Source organism: Passer domesticus, chromosome 5 (genome assembly GCF_036417665.1).
Source record: "Passer domesticus isolate bPasDom1 chromosome 5, bPasDom1.hap1, whole genome shotgun sequence".
Taxonomy (NCBI): domain Eukaryota; kingdom Metazoa; phylum Chordata; class Aves; order Passeriformes; family Passeridae; genus Passer; species Passer domesticus.
Window position 1 is genome coordinate 6,658,372 of NC_087478.1, and position 27,882 is coordinate 6,686,253.

The 27,882-nt window shown below is 37.7% G+C and overlaps 2 long non-coding RNA genes across 11 annotated transcripts in view; one reads left to right on the top strand and one right to left on the bottom strand.

The window, feature by feature from the left end:
• Window positions 1-673: 673 nt before the first annotated feature.
• LOC135301602 (uncharacterized) lies at window positions 674-27,671 on the bottom strand. 9 transcript variants are annotated; one of them, XR_010363358.1, is made up of 5 exons: window positions 15,694-16,134; window positions 9,467-9,611; window positions 3,243-3,499; window positions 2,327-2,499; window positions 674-981 (listed from the first exon to the last, which is right to left on the bottom strand). It is a non-coding gene; the product is annotated as an uncharacterized LOC135301602 (long non-coding RNA). The 9 variants fall into 9 exon arrangements; XR_010363362.1 differs by lacking the exon at window positions 2,327-2,499 and having other exon boundaries at window positions 678-981; XR_010363357.1 differs by lacking the exon at window positions 674-981 and having other exon boundaries at window positions 1,625-2,499.
• The window catches only part of LOC135301603 (uncharacterized), a 39,192-nt gene continuing 38,316 nt past the window's right edge, over window positions 27,007-27,882 (top strand). The window contains exon 1 of one of the 2 annotated variants that reach the window (XR_010363364.1): window positions 27,007-27,165. This is a non-coding gene — a long non-coding RNA (uncharacterized LOC135301603). Of the gene's footprint in view, window positions 27,166-27,351; window positions 27,672-27,882 lie in introns of those variants that run through there. The other variant, XR_010363365.1, reaches the window with a different exon arrangement.

A 27,882-nucleotide genomic window follows, 5' to 3' on the forward strand; every position in this document is an offset into this window, starting at 1 on the left:
CTTGTTCTAGTTTCCAGATGATATTTGTCTCAGTCACTAATGAAACCAAAATTTGCTTAGCCAAAGAATTACTGTATTTTTTAAAAGGCATTTTAAAGAAGGCAGTTGTAGACATTTCTGCCTACCCTGAGGTTTCCTTAGCCTGGCCTAAGCATTGAGGGTATTAATGACCTTTATTTTAAACCACTTTCACATCAATCAGATTTCCAATGCTTATTAATGCTGATGTTTCCCCTGAGAAAGAAAAACACACAAAATTTAGTTTGTATTCTCTAATGTTTTTATGGTGCCCATTTAGAATTATTTTGATATACCAGTCCTGGAGGCAGAACTGCTCATGATTGCATGCAGAGAATTTTATACCTCTTCTACAGTGGAGCAGCCTGATTTCTAATGGTACTATGGGGTTTTTTTGTATGTTTCCCTGACCTAGGTAAGGCTGGTGCTGTTTTGCTACTCATTAAATGAGGAGAGAGTTTTCACATTTCTAGATGGTGCAGAAACAGTGCTGGAACTTGAAGGTTTGAAGTACTTATTTTTCAGTGGATATTGGCTGAATTTCCATGAATGTTAAAACTCTTCTTTGAACCTCCAGAATCTTGAAGAAGATTTTCCATTGAGCACATGACTGTGTTTCTGTCTTATTTTAAGAACGTGGCAGTTGAGGGGATTGAGTAAAGTGAAGAAGTAAAGACAAGCAAGGAACAAATCACAGCAGGTCGGAGGAGTGTCTGAGAAAAAGTTTAATCCACAAAGTGGCAGCATTAATGCATCAAGAGTGGAAAGGAACCTGAGACAAATACCTTGGGTGGTGGGAGGTGTCTGGAAGCCCTTGTGAATGATGGTAGACAGCATATGGTGTGTGGGTGTCCACTGTGATCTGTTTCCCCCCAGCAGCACATGAACGGTACCCAGTCTCAAAGTCATATTTCCTCTTAGTTGTAGATCTACATGTTCTTCATTTTTATCCTTCATGCCCTCCTGAAATGATACATTTGAAATGGTTTCTGGTCTGTTCTAAGCATTTAATTCCTAGAAAGATATCAACATACCAGAGACTTTTAAGAGGAATGAGAAAGAAAAGCTGTGGAGGTGATTCATAGTGTAAGAAGCTATTCACAATAGGTAGCAATGGTAATTGTGATACCAGTGATTTCTATCCATTACCCAGCAGCAATCTTCACCAGATACCTTCACAGTATCTATTTTTAAGGGGACATTCTTTATTGCATAACAGTATGTTTGTGTATTTATCAAGATATAGAAAGGAGAAAGGGGAATGGCTCTAGGTCCCGACAGAGCTTAGAAAAGGGAGAGAGGAGGGGAGGAGAAAATGCTTTAAATGCATGCGTTCAAGAATTAAAAAAAAAGTGGAAGAAATAACAATAATATTAATATTAATACTATTTATGAAATCCCCTCAATTTTGAATGTGGAAATGGTGGATGAAAAATTACAGCCAGATTAATGAAAGTCAGCTGGCTAAAATAAACCCTGAACTCCAATTCTGCAACAGCAGAAGTTTCAGGTCTTGCTCTCTCACTCTTACATCCTTCAGGACAAAAAATCTGACAGACATTTATCCTGGTGTCACTGAGATCACATTTTGAGAACAATGGTAGAATTGAAAGGGAGATTAGGTCACAGTTTGGCTAACACAACCTCTGTTGTCACTGGTGTTGTGTCAGAAAGAAAGACCCCCTGTCAGAAACCAAAGTGGCTCTGAGTGAGTGGCTGTGAGGGAAAGCTTGTTTTCCATTTGTATGATGAGAAAATCAAACCTGACAGTGAGAGAAGCATAATAAGTAGAGGAGAGCAAATAAAACCCCTCATTTTTTGTAGATTCACTGTTTACAGTGGGTACTAAAATCCTGCTATTAAGATTTATAATTGTTCAAGGTTTTATTGTTTAGATACTAGAAGTCATCCACTAACTCGTATGTTTTAATTTCAGAGTAATCAAATAGCAACCAAGAAATCTTCATAAACCAAGGAGCATCTAAACTCAGAACATTAAATCATGGCAAGATATTTTGATTTGAGCATTCACATCTTGAACTAGTCATAAAACTTTTAAGAGATCTGATGATGTGGGCTTTACTCTTACCCAAGAGAAGATTCACATAGTTATCTTTGTTTTGTTTGTAAGGGTTATTATATAAAGGGTTATTGTTATGGATGAGTGTGTGCTATATTGTAAACCATAATTAACTAACAGAGATTTAGGGGGAAAATAATGAATTTTGATGGATTAATTATTGCTTCAGGTGATATAACTAGCATAGAAATATAGCAAGGAATTGATTCTATGCTTCTGAATTCATACCTGAAATTGTCACTAGTTTACTGCAAACACTGAAGTTGTGCTTGCAACCATCAAAAGCAGCAGACAGCATGTTTGCTCTACTGATATTCCCAAACTGTGCCTTTATCATCACTTGTTTTCTAAGCCTTTCCTTTAGTATTTGTTCAAATCTTGAGATCAACTTCCATCAGTGCCTATCAAAACAGGAATGACATTTCTGGGCAAAACTTATTGAAGCAGTCATATAGCACTGTCATCATATATTAGAGAGTAAACTCTAATTTGTCAGGTAGCAAACCTCCATAGAAACACAACAGCCCTTTGGGTATGAAAAACAATTTAATCTAAATGATGCACCTAAACTCATGACTATGCATTGTGCTAGCAATGTGTGCTTTGTGCCTCTATAGAGTTTTGACTCCAAAAGATGCAGCCTGTGTCTTGGCAGGGTGTGTGTATCAATGTGTGGAACACTTGATGTGAAAAACAATCAGTTGTGACAGTCAGCCAGTCAGCAATCTTGAACACTTTCCATCTCTGCTCCATTTATGGGCATCAGTAAATAAAGCTCTGTTCTTAAAGCTGTGCTTTCATTTATTTTTTTCTGCCAGCTAGTGCCAGGCAACTTAGTGGAGCCTTCCAACATTGCCTTCGTATGGAAATAAATTGAATCAACATTGTATTTCTTCCCCCAGCATAAAATGTTCCCTCTCTCTTTCACACTCCTTTTGCTTCATGAGAAAACAGCTTCAAAATAAACAGTTAGAGGGTCTTTGTAAACTTTGCTATCAGTTTCTTAGATTTTTTTTGTGTTTCTTTTTTAATAGTTACACTTAAAGAGCATAAGAGGGAGAAAATCTAGCTCTACAGCTGCTGGTCCTCAGTTCATTCTCAGAAGAAAACTAATGGTCTCCAGATAAATATTACAGCTGCTGACCCTTTGAGGAGAGATGTGCTTCAGTCTGATCCTTGCAACTTGATTTTGGATTTTAAAACGGTCTTTTTTTTTTTTTTCTAATGTAAATGAATACTTGTTTTTTCTGTGCAATTTCTTCTTGGATTACAGCTGGGTTCAAAAAATCCAGTGGATGATTTTGCCCCTGTGACGTCCCCTTCGTATTTTCTTTCCATTTCTTTCACGAAGAATGACATTTTTTGTCCATAAGGATGAATATTTTCAAAGAATCTCAACATCTGTAACAAAAACAAACAAAACCCCCAAAATGACAAGAGCAACAACAAGAACAAAAAAACCAATCAGACAACAAACACCCCCCCCCCCCCCCCCCCCCCAAGGACCTTGTGGAAAACATTCTGGGCTGAGGGAGAGAAATCTTATAGTTCATGTCCTGCCTTTCAAATGCACTTTCACATGTGACTTCAGACAAATTACTTGATCTCTCCAGCTCTGCTTGTACATGAGCTCAGCAATGTTTTTTACTATATGGATACACAGGAGCTAACAGTCTTATCACTGCTGCTCCATTCTGTTTGCAGTTTAGATAAAACTATCTTTATAAAGTTTAATAGTGTTTAAGACAAAATGGATTTTATACACAAGTTACATGTATTGCAAGAAAACAAAGTAAGAAGAAAATATCTATGAATTTTGAGCTTATCTGGACAAAGACTTTTATGAGCTGTTTCCTCGGTAACTTTTTTGCAAGAAACCTTTAAAGATAACTTTGCTTTTGGGAGTAGAGAATCTTGAAATATGACAAAGGCTACTGAGAAGTCTTAATACAAAGGCACAATGTATCCCAAGGAAGCTTTCATGATGTCACCTCTACAGCTGAATCTCTGAGGAAAAAAAATACTCTGCAAAGAAAAGCACAGCAAGAGAGCAAAGATGATCAGATGTATTAACACCCAGAGTTAGCAACATCAAAACAGGTCCTTGTTTGGATTTGTTGGATGTTCTTTGGGATTTTTTATGAGACCCTGCACTAAGCTCAGTAGCACTTTTCCAGATGGAAGACTCAAGAGCAAGAGGGAACATTTTCCTTACTCCACAGAAGCGTTTCTGAGGTAGATTGGATGTGCCATGAGAGATGATGCAGGGCAATTTGTAGAATGAGATGATACAGTTAACTATCACAAATAGAAAACAGAAGCAGCCAATAAATATTTCTGTTTCACAACTGTAAACAGGCAAGAATAATGTACTTGTCCAACACAATGATAAAGTACCTTTCAGTTTACACATCATCCACTGAGGATAAGCAATGAAGAATTTGTGTAACCTAGATGACTTGTACATCACAGCCCAAACTTTTGATGAACATTTTGACAAATTGTGAGGAGAACTCAGAAGAAGCTCAGAAGAATTGCAACAATCTATAACAAGTATTCAAAAGGGACATGTCATGAAAATAATTCGCATGTTTCTAGGCCAAAGGAAAAGAATGCAATTTGATTACTGAAAATTAAAAGCTTCAAATTTAAGTAATGCCAGTGTACTTTATGGTTGCTCAAAAAAAAAAAGGGAAATATTTTTGATGAAATTAATTTTTGGGTGCCAAAAGTACCTGAAATATTCAGGTAATTATTAGTCATTACATTAATAACTTAGAGCTATTAATGTAATTATTAATTATTACATTAATTACTTAAAATTTTATAAGTATTTAGAACCTTGTGACATTCTAATTGAAAATATTGCACTGTGAATTACCAAGGATGAGCTGATGAATGGTATAATTGACAAATTAAGGATAACAAATAAGAAGATTTTATTAATGGAGAATTTTCATTATAGGTTTTCCGAATGGGAAAAATCGCCTTGGAAATCTGGAAATGTTTTTGCCAATGATTTCATAGCAAATATATCAACACTGTCAATAAACTATGTGACTGGCACAAAGAATAGATGAATGGTGAAAAATGATGAAGTAGAGCAGTCAGACACAATGATCAAGACTATCTGGTGAACTGATGTATTCAATCAAGATACTTTTTCAGTTGAGGTAAATGAAAAAATGCATCAATGTATAGGGAATACAGATAATTTCCTACAGCAGAAGAATTGGAACTACAGAAGATATTTAAAATATGTAGGGATAATAGCAGAAAAAGAATCAGTGGATTCTGCAGTGGTTTTCTGCATCAAAAATACTCATTCCAAGTCTTGTATGTGGGAGCAGTTAAAATAAGCATCTTCTTACATCGTACTGAAGAGATGATTATTATCATACTAACAGTTCTAGAGCCTACAATTTCTAGGAACTATTAGAAAATTGGAAAAGAAATCTATTCTACTTATTCAAGATATGGGGAATATACATTCCAGTGAATCCTACTGGGGTTTTCAGCCTTTTTTGTCTAGCAGGGAAAGCCCACATGGATGTCTGGACACTAAATGTCATTCAGTTGGGTCAGACAGTTTAAATACAGTGATTATTTAATAATTAAATGCAAATGTACTTGAGAAATCACTAAAATTGTGCTGGATTCTTCTCTCCTCATTTATTCATACCAGAGGGTGTATTTTGGCCACAGACCGTTGCCTCTATAAAGGAATAATGTGATGAATCATCAATATTTGAGATAGGAAGAAGTTTGGATGAGATGAAGATATATTGCTGCCTAGCACAGAAAGAGATGGTTTTGGGAAGGGGAAGCCTGGCACTGGTGCCAGCCCAGCATCTTTGCATCAGCTTTTGGCAGTGTCACCTTTCAACCCAGTTTGAGCAGTTTAGAATTGCAACAAGATTTAAGTCTGAGTAGCAGGGCAATAATTCCCAGTGGCCTACCACCCACATTAATGTGATTTCCATATCAACAGGAGTAATATCATAGAGATAATAGAAGTTACATTTATAGAAAGCGCATATTACAAATTCCTCCCGCTCTACTCATTCCATCAGGAGGAGAGCTGTTCGTAGCAGAGCTTTATAGCTATAACAACTGATATTTTCTCTGTAGAGGTACTAGTTAAATCCCAGCAATATCACCCAGCAGAGCAGCTATCACATCAGCTCCTATACTGGCAACCAGAAAATTTTCTTTATAGCACTCCTGAGTGTATATTTTATGTACTACAGCTAAAGACATCAATTTTATTCCTTCTTTAGTAACCTCTTCCAGAGATCATGCATCAACTTACATATCATATTTCATAAATAATTATCCTACAAGGAAATTTAACTTGGTGTAAAAATAAAATGTCAATCCCATTTTTCTTCAACAGAAATATCCTCATGCCAAGACAAGAAGAAACCTTCACCATATGCTCATAAATGAAAGAGAAAATATGTTATCTAATGGTTCTATGTTAGCAAACTATTCTAATTGATAAATTTTTCTTAATAATTGCACTGCTAGAAGATATCTGTGTTTAAGCTGCCACCAGCTCTGTCTAACATTTTCTATTTTAAACACTGGGCAATGAATGCAAAGAATTTATCATATCGTCACAGATAATGAATTGGGGCTTTATATTTCTAATACTGTCTAAAATGATTGCACTTAAAAAAAATTTCTAAAGTCTAAAAAAAGTAAGTATTTGTTTGAGACTGGTTATTAACCCAAAAGACTGGGTTAATAAAGAAAAAGACAAAGTACTTTCTTTTTTTGTCTTCTTTCTGGTTTTATGAACATATACAAAGAAGTTTCATATTGCAGATACTCATATTATTCTTGTTTCAAAATGATTTTTTGGGCTGACATTTCCTAAAACAAGGGATTGAAGATCAGATTATAGCAGCAAAACTTGAAATAAAAGAGAAAAAAGGAGGGAGATAACAGTGAAACCACTAAGCAAAAGGTTTTGCTTTCAAATCACCAGGACAAAACTTATGAGATAGGTGGCCTCCAACATTTTTCCTATAGCTTGTTTTATTCAAGTGTTCTATAGAAAAGCAGAGAGGAAAATCTGTACATTTTCACGTGAGCAACCATTGTTTGTAAAATCACAGACACTGCTTTTTAAAATACCAAATGAAATATTAAGAGACTTAATCAGAGCAAATATTAAATCTGAATATAACAGTGAAGTTTTGTGGTGCCCTGAAAGTTAAGTTTAAAATCATTGGAAGTCAGACAATATTCTGTTCCTGGTACTTTCATGCTTGTGGAGGATACAGTGTGGAATGTTACCACCTCATCATCTCCTCCCAGTCCTACAGTCTGCTGCAAAAGTGTCTTCATGATCATGGTCTTCAGTGAAGCTGCCCACTGAGCTGGAAGGATTGTTACTCAACAGTGTCAACATTCAGGGAATGGCCCACCTTCATTATAAAACAGCTCTCAAGAAATGTGTTCTAAATGCGGATTATGGCAAAAATTATCTTTTTTCCTGAGCACAGCCATGATCCAATACCTACTGCAGTTACTAAAATTCTCCCTGGATTTTAATCAGGCACTTAAACCCTTGTCAATTTTTCTTACAGCTGGATTATATTGTCCTTATTTCCCATATGTGAACATTACTTATTTGAAAGTTAGAAAAATCTTTTCATGGATTCCTGCTGGAAAGGTCAAGCCATATATCCCCATGTAACTTTTATTGACCAAGTTTTATACAGTGAAAATGGATGGGGAATCACCTGTTGGAAAAAGTTGCTTGATAATAATGGCTGGAAAACCTACAGCCCCATTAACAATTAATCTCCTTCCCTGGTGATACCAGACAGCTGTGTAACATAACAACACTGTCACCTGTCATTCAAGGTGCATAATTCATTATTCAAAGAAACCTGGTTTAGGCATCTAGGTTTTGCTGTTGATAAAGCAACAGCAGGAAAATGATAATTTGAAGAATACATTGAAGTTAGCCATGAAAGTAGCTGCAGGAAGAGTCTAACAAAAAGAGCAGAGAACGTCAGTTAATCAGGTGCTGGTTGTGAATTGTCAGTATTTAGCTTCCTTGAAGCACTCCAGTTAGGAAGGATCTCTGGCAGATTTGTAGTCCAATGCTCAAGCAGAGCGAATTGCAAAGTTAGATCAGGTTGTTCAGATTCTTGCCCAGCTGAGCTGGCACAGTGCCCCACCATAGTCCCTACAGGATATCCCTTGGATGGAGCTGGGATGGGGCTCTGAGGAACCTTGTGTAGTGGCTGCTATCCCTGCCTATGGCTGGGTGTTGGAACCAGATGCCTTTAAGGTTCTCTCCAGCTAGAGAAGGGACTCAGGTGGATTAAATCTAACTGATCTTAGTAAATGACAGGTAGAAATTAAGAATTTGTCTTTCATGTACCTTCCACAAATCATGCTTTCTTTTAATGCACTAATACTGGACTTTGTTCATTCTCTTGTTTTATTCTTTCAAATTTCTATTCAAGTCCATAATTGACAAAACCATAACGAGAATAACATATTAAACAGAATGAACTAATAAGCACGTCTCATTAATTTGGAGTTTGAATTGATTATGTCTCAAACAAGTACATGAAAATCGGGAATCTAGCTTTAAACATGTTTAAAATATTTTGAAGTCTTCTGTAATTTTTTTGACTCCTTTCCATTTCCATTTTTCCAAGACTTGCCAAGATATCATAACAATTGAGATTTTTAGTCCACATTTTTCAGACTGAGATATCAAAATTTTAGCACCTTGATCCAATGTCACTATTCAGAAAACAATTTGGTTTTCAGATGTTTGGCCATTCACTTCTGAAAACGTCTTTAATTTGCCTGTGTCTCAGTCAGTTAATTTCCCTGACTTGGTAGGAAGAAGACTGAAACTGTGATTTTCAAACAGCTTTCTGAACAGCCAGCAGACAGGAGATACATCTTTGCTCTGTGAACAATCTAGGCCAGATATTTTATGTGTAGTTTAGCAGTGAATGGCTCCATATTTCATTAGCAATCTCCGGTAAAATTCTGTTCTCCTTGTGCCTTTAGCAAAATGCAAGAAATTACAAGGATGACATGAAGTGCAGGAGAGAGGAACATTATAAAACAAACTACTTAGAAAGTGAGAAGTGGCAGTGCTCACTTGCTTAATATTTGTAGAAAAAGCTTTTGAAGATGAGAGGAATAGCAGCATTCTATTTGTGTTTTTGGTTTTTTTTTAATGCATTGGTGTGTTGCACATCCTAATTGAAACTTGTGGAGCAGAAAGCTGATCTTGCAGTAATGTTTGTGGATACAATTATGGAAATCTTTTGAGTGTGATTAAATTATACAGTGCCTGGATATTGAAGTAGCTTCAATACTTACGTCTGTGTTAGAGTCCGTGGCAAAGTATGAGGTGACACCTCCCTGATCAATCTGCTTAGGAAGGACTTAATGTGCAGCAGTTTTCCAATTAGCAAGTTTTTTCCAGCAGCAAACAACATCCATAAAAGAGTCAGTTATTCATGGTCTATTGGACAAATTTGAACACAAATGATGTGAGGACATCCTTGAAAGACCACTAAGAAGATATGATCAATATAAAATGGTCATGTAACAGAAGAAAAGACATGTTTTAATATTAATTGGAGTAAGAAAAGTTTTAGTTTATTATTCATTGCTAAATCTAGGTCTTTTAGTGCCTTTTACAAATCTAGGTTATGAAACTTGGTTCAGTTATGTGTTTCAGATACAGTAATTTATCCACCACCACAGAAATAGAGATTGATTTAGTTCTTGTTGTTCATCTCAAAGAGGTGGTTGATTTTTTCTCATAGGTAAAAAAAGTTTTAATTTATTATCTGTCTTCTCATAGGTAAAAAAATGTTTTAATTTATTATCTGTTGTGAATACCTGGGCAAGAGTCCAAAGATTCAGGATTTGTTGTTAATAAACAAGACTTGAGAATAGAGGAAGAAATGTTTTGCACAGGAAAAAAAATGGAATCACTGTCTAACACAAGCATATACTTTAAAAACAATGTTTCCTGAGAAGAAATATGGTCCATCCAGAATATTGCAATTCAAACACTTAACAGTTGTGTTTTTATGAAAAATCACTTAACTCTAGAACAGTGTAGGTTTTCTACAATACTCAGGCTCTTAAAATTCACCAAAAAATAATCAGACTGAAGTCAGGCATCCCAAAGCACAAATTTCCTTTAGCTTCTTCTTCACTTCTAGAGAAATTAATTTTTAAGGCTGTTATCAATTTGATCATCTTCATAACTCAAGGCTAGATTTTACCCAGGAGGTGTTTTAATCACCCATATAAGTTTCAGTTCATTGCAAACTCACTTGATTCTCATTTTGGGTGACAATCACCTGTTGTCTAAAGGCTGTGGAGGAAGACATACATACTATGTCTATTAGTAAATGGTTCAAATGGTTAAGTGTGTTTCTGATAAAAAATTGCATCTCATTTCTAGTTTGAAGGTTTGGCTCTCTGCCACTGGGTCTTGTTATCATAGATGAAAGAGCCCTCTGATATCAGGCACTGCTCCCTGCGTAGGTGGAATGTTCCCCATGTTGTCCATATTAATCTGACTCATTGCTGCTACTACATTATCTTTCATCATTTTTTCTAACTGTCAGTTTTCAAAATAGTGCTGGTTTTGATATGCTGCCTGTTTTTGCAGCTGAGAAGCCATGAAATAGCTGCAGAGGACTTAAAAGAGATCTTCATTTGGATGAATTATTACTGATAGGAAAAAAAAATCTACATCTTTGAAGGATGTCTTACACTTCGAACTACAATTCTCTAGCAACTTTCACTTCAGAGTCTTTCACCTTGCTTTAATAAATGACTGAAGTGCCTAGACATTTATTTTTCTCTGTCTGGTTCCCAAAATGGAAGCTGGAACTCCCATGGTAGGCACCTTAGCTCAAGTTTTTCTGGCCCAATTTCCAGCAACATCCTCATGACTCCTACTAGCTATGTGCCCTGGCAGTGCACATCTGGCCAAGAAGAAACACAAGGCAGGTGGATTTACATTGAATTTAGGAAAGGTCCCAGTGCCTGGAAAGTTTTAGCCGCTGCAGAGTGATCCATGCAGTGTAGCAGATAGCCCTGAGAGCTGACTGTAAAGCTGCTTAATATAGTGGAGTGTCTGAAATTCTTCCTCTCCTCTGCAGCTTAGACATATGGCTTAGGGCTCATGGAAAAGAGATGGATTCCAGGATCCAAAAGTCTGTTGTGAAGAAGTCTACAGAAATGCTTCCCAAGAACTCAGAGGAATTGCAAAAGAGACATTATTTTCTCTTTTCCCTCAAACCTCCCAAGGGTTTCATGCATTGGCCTAGCAAGTGAGAAAAGAGGCTGCTTTCATCAGATTCTCATGGGCCAGCTCCAGAAGATTCTGTGAGCACAGGAATGAAGCCCTTTTTGTCAAAGGTGTATAACAGCATCCAGAAATATCACTTACAGATCTCTCAGGTTCCAATTCGTCCCTCTTTCCAGGAAATTGCACAGTCACATTTACTACATTTACTTTCTTTTCATTTGATTTCTTTTTTAAGTGACTAACTGAGCCATAACAGTATTCTTTTTCCAAAATGCAAGAAAATTTTGTTTATTCAGAAGTATTTACTAACAACTCAAAAATCAATAAAACCCACAATACTGTTGTCATACTTGTATTCAAAGACATCCAATACACATTACACCCTCATTTTTGTAGCAAGCCTTTCTCCTTTGTGAAAAGCTTGTTTTAGAAAGTAATGGAAAGAAGGGTGAAAAGAGTGACTTGTCAGAAGCTGTGCTTCCAATCTGTTTGGAAAGGGGAGAAAGTTTTGGCTGGTTGCTTGCCTTGAAATTTTTCAAGATGTTTTTTGCTCAGATGAAATCACAAGTAAAAGCTCAAGATGGATGTACTGCTGGTTGGTTGAACTTATATTGACTATTACAAATAAAAAAAAACTACCCAGAGGCCATAGTGTGGCTTCATTTCCATCTCAGAATATAAGAAAAATTGTTGTTTACTCTTGAAAGATGATATTGAAGGATTAAATAGTGCCTCATTATCTCACCTACTTCCACTTCTACTCAGATTCTTTTCTTGTCCTTATCCCTGTAACTGACCACGCTGAATACCCTTCTAACTGAGAAAGAATTAAATGTGAAAGGAGGCTCAAATAATGTGTGCCTCATCTAGAGCTGGGGGGTGACAAGACTACAAATGAGATTAAAGTCTGGGGTTTTACCTCCATAGAGACTTCAGTGAAATGCAGAGAGAAAAAACCCAAGATTCACTAACTTTGAATGCCCTCCAACATTTGACAGTTTGATTATTTTATTCACATTTCTGTTTATAGACTTTGAAGCTACTTACTGAGGTAGTCAGAAACAAAAAATTTAGAAGGTAAATAACTGAAAGAGAGTGAAAGAAGTGACCCTCTTTGGCTGACAGGATTCTAGGGCTCTTAAAAAAATAAAAGGGTCCTCTGAGTAATCTTGAAAACACATGAGAATGACCATGGAGTTTAGTTCCTCTTTAGGGATCAGAATGAGCAGCAACTTTATCAGGATATTACAGCATTCAGAGCCTGGCCTTGGACAGTATAATGTGAACTGACAGCCTTTCCGAGGAATTTTGAGGGTTTGGGTCTATCTACAGCAGCTTCACATTTCCAAACTTGGCTCTGAACACTGATAAGAGTCATTTAGCAGAACCAAATATTGGATCCAATTATCTGAATTAAAGTCCATAAGAACATCCTTCTTCCTATACTGGGACATTTTGCTAATAAAGGACACACAGAAGACATCCCTGATACCTTTTCTCAGTCTGTTATACTCTTGTCATGAAGAAGGGAAGCAAAATGTCAGAGCAAAATAAAGAAAAATGATCAGTTGATAAAAGAAAAAATATCAAACTTCCTTGCTAAAATAAACAGATGGACAAGGAAAATTATTACAGAATCCTTGTTTTCTAGCAAAGCTGCTGAGAGAAATAGAAGGAATATGAGCAAGTAAATACACACATCATTCCTGGAGGAGAAATAAATAGGGAACCTATTATACTGCTGCTTATGCACAGCTTGGAAACTTCACTATAAAAGCTGCAGGAAATAGAAATAAACTGTATGCAAGCAGAACATCCTTGGACTGGTTATGACACTACATGTATACCGTACCCCGAGGTTCCTATAAAATACTTACTATTTGCCAGTTCAAGCTGTTTGGCTTAGCTGTGATTTGGGAAATATTTTTTTCCACTGGAAGAAGTGCTGTGCTGCTGGTATAGGCTGGAGTGCTACAGCAGCACATCCTCATCTTTCTCAGATTGCTCATAAATATGGAGGCCACAGTTATCAACCACAGATATTCTAAACTGCAAGTGCTTCTGCCTGTGGATCCATAGAGCAGGGAATAGATACCAAAATTTCAAGTTCATTTGTTCCTCCATTTGCATGGCTGTGTATTTCTTATCACAGATTTAATATGCATTCATTTACCTGAACTTTGATATACATGCAGAAGTCCAAGGAGATCTCTGTTAATTTCAGGGCAAAATATAACCCTGAGTAAGCTCACATGCTTTTACTATGCAAACCCAAGTTTTTTCTTGGTTTTGTTTGGAAGGATTTTCAACTACTTCAATTTAAAAAAAAATTATAAAAGTACAGAGAAGGAGAGGAGAAACAATGACAAAACTTGAACTCTTTGACAGAGAACAAGAAAGCTTTTGATTAGGGGGAAGACAATTTGAGAAAACTTTCCTTTCCTGAGGCTGCCCTACAATCAAAGGAGGATATCAACTATTGCAAAACCCTGAGTATCAAAACAAAGGAGTTTATGGTGAGTGGACTAGGATGGGAGAAATACCTTTGGGTATATCTGTAAAAGCTTCAAGGACACAGAGTCTGGAGTGAGAAGGGCATACAGAGAAGCTCACTCCCAAGGATAATTCCACCTGTGTGAGGCTGGAAAGGAGCACTGGGAGATCTACTGCAGTGTGTGTTAAACCTCTCCTGTTAAACCATGCTTTACCACACTGCTTTGGCCAGTCACATTTCTATTGCAGGGCTGACTTCTTTGCCACTGGCACCCTGGGCCAGGCTTGGGCACACACAGAGCCCACTGCAGGGCTCGGGGGCTGTGGACAGCCTGAAGGCTCAGTCACAGGAGGGGTGGGTTGGGGACTCTCACCTCAGAGTGGCCAAGCCATGAGCTTTTCACCTTTAAGGGATTAAATATCTTAACTGACTGTGGGAGAAGAACTCAAGGGGAATTTTGCTCCAAAGAAGTTCTCTCTTTTTCTTGTAATATTAAATATTCTCTCAGAGTAAACTATTTGATAATTTTCCACTGACTGATACTTAGCTCTGGGAAAGGACAAGCTCATTTTGCCAAAATTGCCTCTGGATCAGGGTGTTGCATACCCCATTGCTAGGGACATGGCCTACTGAAGGAAACATTACAATTTAATTATATTGGTGAATGCAATATTATTTGTGAAATAAAATTGCCTTTTTCTGATATTTAGCTTTCTTGGATCTTTAGAGAATCATTAAACAAAGTAATTCCCTATTACCTCAGTGAAAAGGAATTAATGAAAGAGCAAAGTTACAAGAAAGGTCTGAAAGCAAATGATTATGAGTTAATAATGTTTCAGGAATTTAAATGTAAAACTCTGCTAATAATCAGAAGAAATAGCTATGCAGGATCAAACTATCATGCAGAGCCTCCCACAATGATTTATTCATTAAAGAAAAGGAAAATTATTTTCCATTACTCCAAAGACAAACCTCACAGTGAAAAATAAATTGGCATTTATAGTACTTAATCTCTAGAAGTGAATAGAGAAGATATTTGTGACTTGCAAATAAAAGATTTATTTCTGTTAAAAAAAAAAGAAAAAAAAGAGTAGTTCAATTCACCTTCCTGGATACCCTTTTTTAACATTTTCATACATTATCCATCTGTGTGATGGAAGAATTAAAATCTAATCATTTAGGACCATATTCTAATTGAAAGCCTTGGAATTATTTCAGTGTTTTCAATGGTCGTTCTCAGCTGCATGCAAATGTTCCTCTCCTATGTGACTAAAAGATACTGGTAAATAAGTTTGGGTTTAAACTTCCTAATGTTTCTCTTATTCTTGAGAATTCTTGGAAAAATCACTTTTACAGGCTGATGTCTGCATATGGGAAGCCTGTGAGTCTAATAAAGAACTAATATGTGATAGACTGTCAAAGATGAAATAATACAGAACTCCCTTCAACTAGTATGAAGAAAGATACCAAATGAATCTCTTTGGGTATTCTACATCATCTGATTTCAGTTACCTATACTTAGGCTGTTACTGTCCTTTGAGATATCCTAGATCATTCAGGCTTCTACAAGAAACAGGCAAATGCTCCATCAGACTTAAATAATACCAGAACTCTTCCATTTTTATAAGCAACTATTTGGGGCAATTAATTTTGGGTCATGGAATTCCACCCCTACATTTCTAGGTGTGGTGTAAGTGTCTGAGCTTCTGTCATAGATGGACAAGCTCTAACCAGGACAGTCCATGGGGCAGCAGAATTTTTTGGGTGACCTCTTACCAGGTGTTCTTGAGAACATGGTTTTCCTACAGTTCCTATGTTGTGTGGGCCAGCTGAATGGGAGCAAGGTTCAGATGGGTTATCAATAAAATTTTCCTCTCTAATCAGGACAGCCAACAGTGAGACAAGTTACTGGCAGGTGGTGTAGTCTCCATTTGTGGAGTTTTTCAAAACTCAGTGAGAAAAATAACCCAGAGAAACCTAAAAGCTCCCCACCCTGTAGATGACTCTATGACCTCATAGATAAAGAGAAAGTTGGAACAGAGACTTCTTGAGGTCTGATTTATCCCATGATCTCCCAGTCCTTGTATACTGTAGAACACTTCAAACAATACTAACACCAAGTGTTGACCTGGCAACTGCACTGAACTCTTGAGCAGCTCTGGAAATAGCTGGAGTTTATACACTCAGACCACATGTTGACATTTATATATTGCCTACTGAATTTGGATCCTAGTCATGAGATGATGAATCCTGCTTCTCACATGATAGTTTAGCATATGTAAAAAAAGGCAGGGTTCATCAGACATATATTTTTTCCATTTTATTCACAGTGTGTTTATCCATGTGTGAATGTGAGACACATCCTGCAGAGATACTAGAAAATACTATGCTTGGTTTTCTCTGTCTTTTGGAAAAAGAGTTTGGTTGTCTTCTGTGCAATCAATTTTCTGCTATTTAAGCCTAAGAATAGACTAGAACATAAGTGTTCCTCTTTTATTTAAAAATAGAGTGAATAAACTGTTTTGGTTAAAACAGCATCAAGGGGTGCTTTATGGTGAGGATTTAAAGCATTCAAGTTCTGAAGCTCATTGAAGAGAAGACGTAAAAATTCCAAATAATCTATTCCCAAGTAATTTACTCTAATTATCAAGGAAAAGGGGAACAATCTCTCCTTCTAAAGAGATTTTCTTCAATAAAGCTGTGACTCTTCTTCACATCAAGTTTTTAATTTGGAAAATCAGGAATAGAGGTGATGTTAGAAGCTTTCATGTTGAATCAGTTCTCAAGTACTTACTGAAAAAAATCAGAGTGTTTTTCAAGTAACTTATCAGATTCACAAATCCAAGAGCTCTGAATGTCAGTGTTGATATTGAACTCTCCATAATAGTCCCCTTGCAGAACTTACTGCAACTTAAGGCAAATCTAGAAACTACATAGACTGTGCAGCCATATCTCCTTTCCTTTGGTTGATCAGCTCTGTGGCTGGGCTACTCATAAATAGCACTGATTTCTGTGTACAAAACTCTGCCAACTTTGAGAGATATAAAGGAAGCATGAGAGGGGAAATACATTTTAGTAACTGTCTTCACAACACTCCTGTATGTAAGCCAAAATTTTTTCCCAACTGTACAGATGAAAACAAAAAGTGCATAGGTTCTCTCTTCTGAGCTAGTCATCTAGGTCTTCACTCATATATCTGAAAAGAGGAATACAGTGTCAGTTGAAGAGCCCTCACAAATCCATGCTATCTCTAGCTGCCAGTCCAAAAAAGCAAACTTTCCTGAAGATTTGGTGTCGTATATTGGTCCCTCACAGACATCTTGGATTCTCCAGAATTCCTACCATGTCACTAGACACATTTGTGCAGTTAACTGAATAAATGACTATTTAATCCCTCCTTGCAGTCAAAAGACAGTAGTAAATAACTCCAAGATGCAGCTCGTGACCTTGTTCAGACATTTAAACTGATGTGATTCATTAAAAATGTAATTCAGCATGTATTTCATAAAGCTATGAAAGACTGAATAATATTCCATTTATATGCAGCTACAGTTATATTTATATTATAACAGATGCTGAATTTAAACCATAAGTGTGGTACAACATAAGTGTGGTCATATTGAGGAATTCTTCCTATAACACATGCACCACAATGCTGCAGTTTTTTCCACAGGCACATGAAGCTGCCGAGTGTGATCAGATGCTGGCAGTCAGACAAAACACCAGCACAGAGAAGCATTTGGACTTCTCCAAATGTTCTGAAATCTTTCCCAAAAGAGTATTTTAAATTGTAGAGAAGTGCCACAGAAGTCATCCTGGGATACTTCTTCCTGAAAAGAGGTTGTTGTGAGTTGGAGGTAGGTCTCTTCCAGTAACTAACAAGTAATAGGACAAGGGGATATGACCTCAAGTTGCATTAGGGGAGATTAAGTTTGAAAATTAGGAAAAAAATTATTCGCCACAAGGATCATCAGGAACTGGATCAGAATGCCCAGGGAAGTTACAGAACCCTCTTCCCTGGAGCTGTTTAAAAGATGCATAGATGTGGCACTTGAGGACATTGTTAAGTATACAGCTGGACTTGATGATCTGGAAGTTTTTTCCATATTAAATTATTCTTTTCTGTCATCTTTTTAAGGAGCTCAAGACACCCACACAATCAGAAAATCTCTGTGTTTCTGAAGGCTCCCATTTTGCCAATCACAGGGAATGCTGAGAGCTGACATTGAATGAACCTGCTACAAAGCACAGACATTTACCCATAATTGCAGGCATCTGTGGTATCTGCTGGAGTGAAATACAAATCTTTCCAATTCTCTGCCTTTATCACGTATTCACATAAATAATGGAGATTTTTTTTCCATTTTGACCTTATCAAGGTCAAAAATCTCTCTCCATCATTACCAGCTGTTTCTAGATTAACACAATTTTCCTTTAAAATGAAACACACTGAAGTTTTATTGATTATTTTCCCAATACAGAAAATTTCAATGGTGGATTATCACATCAAATATTCCTAACACTAATGAAAAAACTACTAATGGATAACATGCTCTTTATTTTCTAGAGAGCAGTATCACCTTAAGTAGATTCATTTTATTATTTAAATTCTGTGAACTGCAGGACAGCTCATCTAGAATCTGATATGGATGAAATTAAGAGAGGTTTTGAAAAAAACACCCACTAATTTTAATTTTAATGCTTACTAGTGAAACTAAAAATGACATATAGCCATTTAGTTTCATCAAAAACAAGGATTATTTTGTTCTATGATGAAGCCATAACCTTTAAGAAAAGGCAAACAAATGGACATTTTAAAATACACTTTTGAATTAAAATCACCATTTTGAAAAGAAAGGATTATTTAGTCTACTGATTCAGTTTTTCTCTATTTTCAGTATAAAAAAACCCTCAGATATGTGAGAAATTCACAGTTTTGGTGCCATTAAATCAGCACTTCCCAAATACTGACATAAACCTTTAGACAGAAAGGATCACTGAGTTTAACTTTGATGACTTCTAGCTCTCAAAAAACGCCCATCAACAGACTGTGATTGCAGTTTCTTGAGCTTATCACTGACTTTTTTAGTTGCTCACTTTCCAGAAGGTCTTTGTTTCAACCTTCCAGATCTTATCTTTACAGGAAGCTCTATTTAGTTGAATAGGCTGAGTTCTTCTGCAACACTGTTTGGTATGAATCCCTGAAATTCACCTGGCACCTCTGATTTAGAATCACAGGTGTCCACATCCCAGTTGTACATGGGTTGAAAGTTTACTGCATAATTTTTTTTTACAGCAGAGTTGTCACTTTTATGTACATAAAAACATCTCAGGTGCATTAGCAATTGCTTCTCTGGGGCTGTCTTTAATAGGTGTGTAAGCTATCATATAACTGCACAAATTCATGCATTGTGGATCAAAAATAACACTCACTAGTGCATGTCACTGTCCTCTTTCATGTTCTGGACAAGAGTGTGGCTGTACACTCCTCTGATCCAGATCATGGTGGTTTTGAGCATACAACAATGCAAAAGACTTGTGGATATTTCCTACTGAAGTTTTGCAGGAACAGGTAGGAGCTGCAGTTTCAGGACTGGCACAACAATAACCAAGTCAAATCTTACCAGTGCAGCTAGTCAGTTCAGCAAAGACTTTCAGATATGGTTCACCATAAAGCGCCAGAATTCTGCTCTGAAGCAGTGTCATCCTGGGTGCATTTGAGAGCCTTGGAGAGTTTATGCCTTGGAACCAGTTTGAGAATGTTTGGAAAACGATTCCCTATGAGGAAAATGAGAAGAATCATCAATATTAAAATTCAGTTCCATTTGTAAGACATATATTTAGCTTAATATATAATAGATGTATTGTCCAGGAACAGAACAACACCAAATCAACTTGGTCTTAATGACAAAGATAATTCAAATTTAAAAAAAAAAAAGATTCTGGAAAGCATATGACAGATGCAAAACAGAATATCTATGTCTGGCAGAAGAGACAGCTCCAATGACTGAATACACAGCACCCAGTCCCCTACACAGTTTCATGTTTTGAGAACTATCACCACCAGAATATGACACACATAGAGTTTTCATGAAAAAGCCTCACCACAATTAGAATTTATGCTGTTAATTTCTGCTTTTGAAAATACACAAAAAATTCCCTTTTTGGCAAGCTCAGAGAAATTAGTGACCTTTTCAAGCCACTGCCCAAGCAGCTAGAGAAGGAATTGGCAGCAAAAAAAAATCCCAACCTCTGTATATACCCTTACTACTGTGCTTTTTCTACAGTGTAATTTTTTAAAGTAGCTGTTATGATTGTCATTATAGAAAAGCACATATTGCCAGTTAGGCATATCTTTTCATTTTGCTACCATGCATAGTAAATATTGTAATCAATAGTTGACTACCACAATCATAGCAATTACTATGCAGCTTTAATAGTGAATCACTGCCAAGAATATTTTTCAATATCAAGACTGTCCTACTCTTCTCTCTGTAAACATATCAGTATGTTCCTCTCCAAACACTGCAGACAGGGACAACCTTTGTCCAACTGCTCTCCCATGGGATTCAGCAATTTAGGTCAAATCCTAAACAGGCATAATGCATAAAAATAAGAGAATGCTGGTAAATACTAAAGCCTTTACAGACTGAAGTTACAAAGAAATGCCAGGACAAACCTAGAGATGAAGAATATAAATTGTATTATTTAGTTTGTATTAAAATACATTCTAGTAAAAATATATATAAACTTGCAGGAATGCACACATACATACATATATACTTATACAACCATTCACACATGTGCAGCCATACCCACAATCAAGCAAAAATGTATGCATGCATGGACAGAGACAAAACGTTTTTGCATTATAGAAAATTTAAACTTTCCATTTAAAGATATTAACCTGAATGAAAAAATAGCAGAATAAATTCTTGTTTCTGCATGTTTCTCAGTAACTGTATCTTTTCACTGTAGGACTCCCCTCTCAAATTGTTTTGACAGAGATAGGATTACTGCAAAATTGGTCATGAAAGAAACTAATCTTTTTTCCCTACCCCAACTGTTAGTATATTCTTATCTGCATTGGCAGTGTTAAATCTGTAGGTAAATATGAATTTGCTGGCTACAGTATAGCTTCAAAAGAACAGCATCCTGACAGGAAAACCAATATAGCCTTGATGCTAATCTTTATTTCTACAGACAGTTGCTAAGTATAAATACACTCTATCAGCTATGCAACTCTAATCTAAAGCTGTTTATTTCCACAACAAAATAAGAAGTGGAGTAGAAAGAGTTTGAAAGCAAACCTAAACTTCAGAGGATATATCAATGATTGATGACATTTTCTTGTCAGTTGTTATTTGTATGAACAGATAGCACTACTATTTTGGAAAAGAAAATCTTTAAAAATGCATAGGGGTATTTGAAAGAGGAGCATTTGTGCATCACAGGGTCATATGTGGTAAAAGAGGTGGGATAAAGAGATGATATTTTGTCCAGTAACAGAATGTCAAGACTCAATAGAGAAGTAGGAAGAGTTCAGTATAACTCTGCCTTCAAAGACTGGTGGCTGCAGGGGTTGACTCAGGTAAAAGCGTCCCAGGATTACTTTTGTAAGACCAGGGTACAATTTAAACCACTTTTTTAGAAAATGTTTCAAAACATTTGGAGAAGTTCTAATGCTGCTTTAGGCTGTTGTTTTGTCCCACCACCAGCATCAGATCACATTTGGCAGATTGATGTTGCCATGGCAAAAAAGCTGGGGTGTTGCAGCATGTGCATTACAGGAAGGATCCCTTAACAAAAGGTGTTCTGTGATTCTGTGGTGAGCTGGGGCACCACACTTATATGTCTTGACTTTAGATTCGGGATTTGATTTAATATATGAAATAACTGCAGCTGAATATAAATGAAAAATTAATCAATCTTTTTGAATTTATTGAAGACATGTCAGCTAGCCTTATTAAGTTCTATGGAAACATTTTGAAGCCATGAAAAGAAACAATGTATTCCTCTTTCTTCTTTCACAATGTTATGCAGACTGGACCTTATCTCATTCAGCCATGAGATCTGGATATGCTACAGAGCTGGGCAATAAAGAGCTGCATGAAATTTAACATGAGTACGTTTTGGATTGTCCACCTGGGATGGGACAATCCTGGTTATACACACAACTGGGGTATGAAAGTCTGAAAAGCAGCACCATGGAAAGGAAGATGAAGATTTGGGCAGATGGCAAATTGACTAACAAATGACTAATAAAAAGTGCCAACCTTATCCTGCAGTATCACATGCACATTTTCTGAAAAATTCCTTCACCCAGGATTTTTCTCCTGGAAAGCTGAGAAGCCTCAGAGAAAAAGGAAAACAATCTTATCTCATTTGCTTCTCCTATGTTGTGCTCACATGTGGAATGTGTTTGGAGATTGTTTATCCACATGATTGTTTCATTGGGTTTTGGTGTGAGTTGTTTTCACACATTGGACAATCAATTCCAACCTGTGTCGGGACTCTGGAGACAGCCATGAATTTTCATTTTTATCTTTTTAACATTCTGTAAGTATCCTTTCTGTATTCTTTAGTATAGTATAGTTTAGTATTCTTTAATAAAATATAATATCATAAAATAATAAATTAGCTTTCTGAGAACATGGAGTTCAATTCATCATTCCTTCCTGCCATGAGGGTCCCCACAAATACAATACTGGGGTTCATCCAGCACAGCATCCACCACTGGCTGGTTGATGGAGATGATTGTGCCCCTCTACTCTGCACTAATGTGACCACGACTTGAGTGCTGTGTGCAGGTTTGGGTGCCTTGGTGTAAGAAGGATGTTAAAGGAAAGCTTCTAAAGGAGGGGAATCAACACGGTGAAAAGCCTCGAGGGCAAGACTTTAAGGAGCATCTGAGGTACCTTGCTTTGTTCAGCTTGGAAAAGAGAAGGCTGCACCATTCCCCAAGGGCTGATCTCCTCCCTCTGGTGACCAGTGCCAGGACATGATGAAATGAAATCAGATGCATCAGAGGAAGTTCAGATGGGACATGGGGAAAAGCTTCTGCATGGAGAGGTGGTCATTCCTTGGAAGAAGCTGCGCAGGGAAGTGGTCATACATCAACCTGGTCAGAGCTCCAGGAGGGTCTGGACAACACTTATCATACGGTTTATTTTTAAGTAGTTTTGCAAGGAACAGGGAGTTGTAGTCAGTGATCCTTAAGGGTTCCCTCCAACTTGCGATATTCTGTGACTCTATGATTTTAAATCATATATTACAATCACTACATATTTGCTGAGGTCTTTCACTGCCACTCTGCAGAGGTTCATTTTCACTTATATACTCAGCCTGGTTGTGCTCAGCCTCTGCTGCAGAGGAAGACAAAATTTCTTTCAACTTTAGGGGTAAAAGGCCTTTGGGGCACTGGGGCAGATTCAGCTTCAAAACTGCTTGGTCTCTTTCAGTACTTGGCTCCCTAAATCCTCACAAGATGAATGCTTGCATGCATGCTAAGTTTCTCATAGAAAATGATCTTGGTCTCAGAGATCATGTTTCACATTTTCTTCCTTACTATTTATGTTCTGCTCTGAAAGTAAATGAATACTAAATTGAATCAGCAATTCAGGCTTGCTACATTTCATTGATCTATGACAGATCAGAGCTTGATGCTGAGCTAATGTGGCCCCAAGCATCAACCTTTACCACTAATATGGTTTTAAAATTCTCTGCTCAAGTCTATTTATTATGAATGTAATCTGTTTTAGAAAAGCACCTAAATCTCTACTAATGATTCATTCAGTTGCATGCACTGTCCTCATTTAAAATGTCCAGGTTAACCCCGCTTTTCCTGATTATTTTAATAGTGCACATTGTTCTATATTACCTGGTTTGCTTCCACTCTCACTCCTTTTGAGATATTTTTTGCCTGACTCCCACAGATGACAGACTGGGATGATTTATTTCCTTATGCAACATCCTTTGTATTCTATAGATATTTTTTGCCACAGTAACACTTTATTACATTCCTCTTCCAGCAGCTCAGTCTCTGAGCCACAAGTAAAATTTAGGGAAGTTTTCTGAAATTTCTTATGATCTGCCAGCCAACATTTTATCTGGGATACTATACCCCAGATGCATAACTCAAAAAAAATTATTTCTGGACCTCAGTGCTTCTCCAGTGATTGTCATCCATCAATATTAACAGGAAAGTGAGTGAATTCAGCCTCCTGATGTCAGCAGATAGAGTTCAAAAACATTTACATTTGTCATCTGGCTTGTCACCTTCGATAAGTCCCTTCTTTACTCCTTCTACTTTGCTTATTTGAACCATGGCATCCCCTTCAATTTCTCCTTACTTTCCTCACATATGATTATTCCTTCCAAGCATAAAGAAGGAGAATGCATATTTCTCACTATTTACTAAAAGGAAAAATAAAACCTTGTGTTCAACTGGAATAGTAACATTTTGGTTCTTCATCTAAAAGGGCTAAAAACAAAAGGCAAAAAAATCCCTAATATATTTTTGGTCTTAACACTACTTGTCAATCTATTGTACATGATATATTTTGGGGTACTCTTTATTTTATTTTATTTTATTTTATTTTATTTTATTTTATTTTATTTTATTTTATTTTATTTATTTTATTTTATTTTTTTTTTTATTATTTTATTTTATTTTAAAAATTATTTTTGGTTTGTTTTTTTTTGTTTGGTTGGTTTTTTTCCCTTAAAGAGTAGGCAATTTGTCAAACAAAATGCCAAAACTACAAAACCTAAAAGAACTTTTCCTTTTTAAATCCTTATATAATACATTTCAATATTTTAAAATGGAATCCTTTGTTGAAAAATATTGGCCATAATTGGGCCTAAACTGTTTATCAGTACAACTTGAGTTCACAAAAATATGAACTTTTTCAGTGAATTTGTCCATAGAAAATTTGTGGCCATGTCTGCATACAAACAATGAGTAAAAAGATACTGTTAGTCCTATTAATGTTGTATGCTCTGGCTTAAAATTTACACTGTCTTGTTAAAACAATTTCAAAGTATGTTCTGATTTCAGGAAATGCCCCTAGTGTTTCTGATGAACAGTGCATTGTCTGCAATCAACTTTGAAATTTGAAGGCTTTGGATTTAATAGGGACATTCCAATTAATTCAATGTTAGATATATCTATCGCTCTAGTGGAAATACCTTCCATCTCTTGAAATGTCTAATATAAAGGCTAAAAATAACAAAGTAGATAATCTTGCAAGATGTCTGACCTATTGGATAGGAGAAATATTTCCAGGCTGCTTGCTCTCTTGAGGGTTTGTTTCATGGGAGATTTCAGGCTCAGCTCAAATTTGCCCTTGAACATAAATGCTGTTCACCATTTGACTGTACACCTTGGTTTTATTTATATGAGTTCTGGTAGGGCAGCTCATTGTTTCAGAGGAGTTAAAATACCACCTGAAAAGTCATGTGCATCTCAGTTGTGCATTTCTTCTGGTTGTCAAGGAAACCACCCCAGGATTCCTGGCAACAGACTTGATCTCAATCGGTAATGGAAACACCACAGGTATTAGCCAGTCAGTCACCTCCCACCAGGTGCTATTTTGGGAACAAGTCAGTGGATCAGATTCTCCTCTTCCAGCAGCTCTGAAGCTCTGTGAGGGTTTGTCATGCGCCTTTGTCTCCATGGGGCTCGGCTCTCTGGCAGTTTCTCTGGGCAGAGAGCCATCCTAGAGGTGAGGCTGTTAAACACTGCTCTCAAGGTACAAAAAGCCTTCAAAGCACGATGGTAAACCTGTCTCTAACTTTCCTGAAGTCTGGAGTGAAGGCTAAAGATTATCAGGGGGAAGAGGGTGGTAGCCTTTGCTTCAGATGGATGCTGTTTCTCTTCATGTACCAAAACTGTAAAAAAAGGGTTTACATTTACAGCCTTTAAAAAAACCCAAAAACGTATCACTAATGGATACCTATTTAGTCATTAAATGTCCTGAAGATGTTGCCTGAGATCTCTTGTCCTGGGAATGGCAGAACACTGTAATTATGGTTCTGGGGTCACCTGTGAGTGCTACAGGCAGTCACACAGACTGAGAGTCAAAGTGCCCCTGCTACGAGCCTGTTCCCTAACTGAGCTTGTCCAGAGAGCATCCAGAAGGGTAAAGTATTTTATTTCCACGAGGGGAAAAAAGTAAAGCTTTAGGTGTGATTCGAGATATTCATAGGAAATGACAGAGCAAGCTGGAAGAAGGTTACTTGAATGCTATGGGGAGAAAACAAGACAGGATAATGGGGAAGACATGGCAGGAAAAAAAGTAAAACTGTGATGCATGTCTGAAATAGATATGCAAAACAGGGATTGGAAACCTGTCGGGTGAGAATGAAAGAATGATAAGAAATGTCACCTTGGGGAGAAATAGTTGTGGACAATTGAAAATTCAAAACCAGGGAATTTATGGTAAAAAATGGATGGACCTGTGCCGTTACAGGACTGCAAGGTGTTTGTTTGCGAGGGGAAAATCTGAGGTAATCTCTATGCAATTAAGCATTTTGGAAGGAAAATCTGAGGTAATCTGTAGGGACCAGAATGAGCACTGAGGGAGAAGTGGGTGCCCCAAGTGATGCTGAGGGCATAACAGGTCACTGGGGCCTGAATGTGCTGCTGTCCATTGGCAGCAGCTGTGGGACAGAGAGGCAAGAGGGACCAAGAAGAGGAGCAGCTTGGAGCTGAAGAAGGGACATGAGAGGCCCTCTGGGCAAGAGACACCCCTGGCATACCTAGGGCACCTTCTCAGTGCCAGGGCTGGCTTTGAGCTGGGTGACCTCCCTGTGTGCAGGGCTGGGTCTTTGCTTTGTTGGCCTTTTGCCATTGTGCTCCTTTGGCTGCCCAGAGAGAGGAACAACCCGAAAAGGAAGGTGAGAGCCCCTGTCCCCACACATGAGGGAGGAAATGGCCCCCAGCCCACCTTGTAAGCAGGCCAGGGCTTTTCCCCAGCCATGGCAGCTTTCTGCCTGCTGCTGGCCTCTGGCCAGCATGACCCCTGTACTTGGGTGTGTCACAGCTGCTGTCCCTGTGCCACCCCTGAAGTCCCTCAGAGTGTCCAGGCCCCTGTACTCTTCCCACAGCGCAGGGTCAGGTCTGGGGCTTTCCTCTCCCACTCAGCAGCACTGATGGCTCCCCAGCACACTGACAGCACAGACCTTGGCCCTCTTCTGGGACTACGTTCCCCTCCCGTCTTCCCCTCAGCTGGTGTGAGCGAGCAAGTGAGATTGTGCTTTAGTCCCCATTTAGAAATAGAGCAGTGTAGCTTAGACTTCCCAGGAGGGAAAGAGAAGCTCTGTGCAGCCACAGAGGGGTCGCCAAAAACACACAGGTGGAGAAACTGTCTGGCCTTGCCCCTGCTTTCTGAGGACAGAGCGAAGCCACTTAGTGGGAGTGTGGGCACCATGACCCTCCTGTAGCCAGGCCCTGGGTCTCTACCTGTGCGGCATGGCTGCCAGTCCTGCTGGTGACCTGCCAGCGTGCTGGGCCTGTCCTTGGGGCATGTGTCACGACCTTGTGGAGCCCTTAGTCCCTGGGAGCTGCCCTCTTGATTGGAGGGAGGGGAAATAAATAAAAAGAGAAAGAAAATATTCCCTGGGATGGGAGTATTACCATTAAGAGAAATCTAGGCTTAGAGTTTGGAGAATCATCTCTTAGCTTCTTCCAATGTTGACCTAATGGAAAAGCCTGTGCCAGAGGTAAATGCTCCCAGCCTAGATGATCTCAGGTAGGCCACTGGAAGTTCCAGAGTTTCTTTTTTGGCTGAAGAGGAATCAATTCATTAAAAGCCCTTCTTTCCTCTGCAGTAGCCTAGGAGAAATCTCTGTAGACACATCTAGAGTAGTGTCCAGTCATATTGATGACGTGTTCTTTGTTCATTCTTTGTGCTTTCTGCTCTCCATGTGGGAAAAGAAAAAAGTATGGTAGTGTTGAAGTAC